This window comes from Saccoglossus kowalevskii, unplaced genomic scaffold (assembly GCF_978046115.1).
Source record: "Saccoglossus kowalevskii unplaced genomic scaffold, keSacKowa6.1 SCAFFOLD_282, whole genome shotgun sequence".
In the NCBI taxonomy this organism is placed as follows: Eukaryota; Metazoa; Hemichordata; class Enteropneusta; family Harrimaniidae; genus Saccoglossus; species Saccoglossus kowalevskii.
Window position 1 is genome coordinate 24,828 of NW_028188732.1, and position 855 is coordinate 25,682.

Sequence of the window (855 nt, forward strand, 5' to 3'; positions counted from 1 at the left end):
ACAATTTCTCTAGGTTAGACATGGGATCACCATCAAACATTTCATTGATCACCAAGACATCTATCAGGCTGGTTAATGAGTGACATGCGTAAGCCGTAAGGAAAATCACAGTTTCACAAGGGTTTTTGAATGAAAATGGACAGTTTTTGTAATTGTAATTGTGTCAGGATTAATACATGTTGCATTCTTCTGCCATTAGTTGAGTTTCTTACCTTGTACTTGCTCAAAGTTTGACATGGTACACTTTACTGAACAATCATTTTCTATAATATTATATTTAAATCTATTATCCACTACATGCATGTGCCATTATAAAAACACGGTAGTATCAAATTTGTGGTTATAAATCAGGGCTTCGTACATTTCTAAGAGAGTCATTTTTCATGGCTCGTGATCTCTTTTGGCCTCAGAGATGATCATTTGATCCCTAAATATTCTCCCATACAACAGCCTAAATTTTATTAATCCTATGCTGGCTTCTGGTGCTCCTCTGTATGCAAAAAATAAAAGCACTATGTTTAAGTCATTGTGGCACCACCACCTACAATTTAGAATGGACTCCATTAATATGTTAACATAGGCTCTTTGTTGTTCGTAAAATGGTGTTGTGAAGAGCAATATAATTGAGATTCTCCTAAACTCCTGAATAACAACACTGATGAACTTGGTCAATTAGAACCTGTGTGATGCAACGCAACTATATATAGTCGCCAGAGCCTCTGTCACGATCTGTTAGTGATGTTTACTTTCAGTGTAGCAGTTTGCATAAACAACCATTGTAAGTATAATTGTTGGTCTGAACGACTATGCCCCTATTATTATCGTCCTGTATTTAGGGGCCTCCTTCCTTCTTTC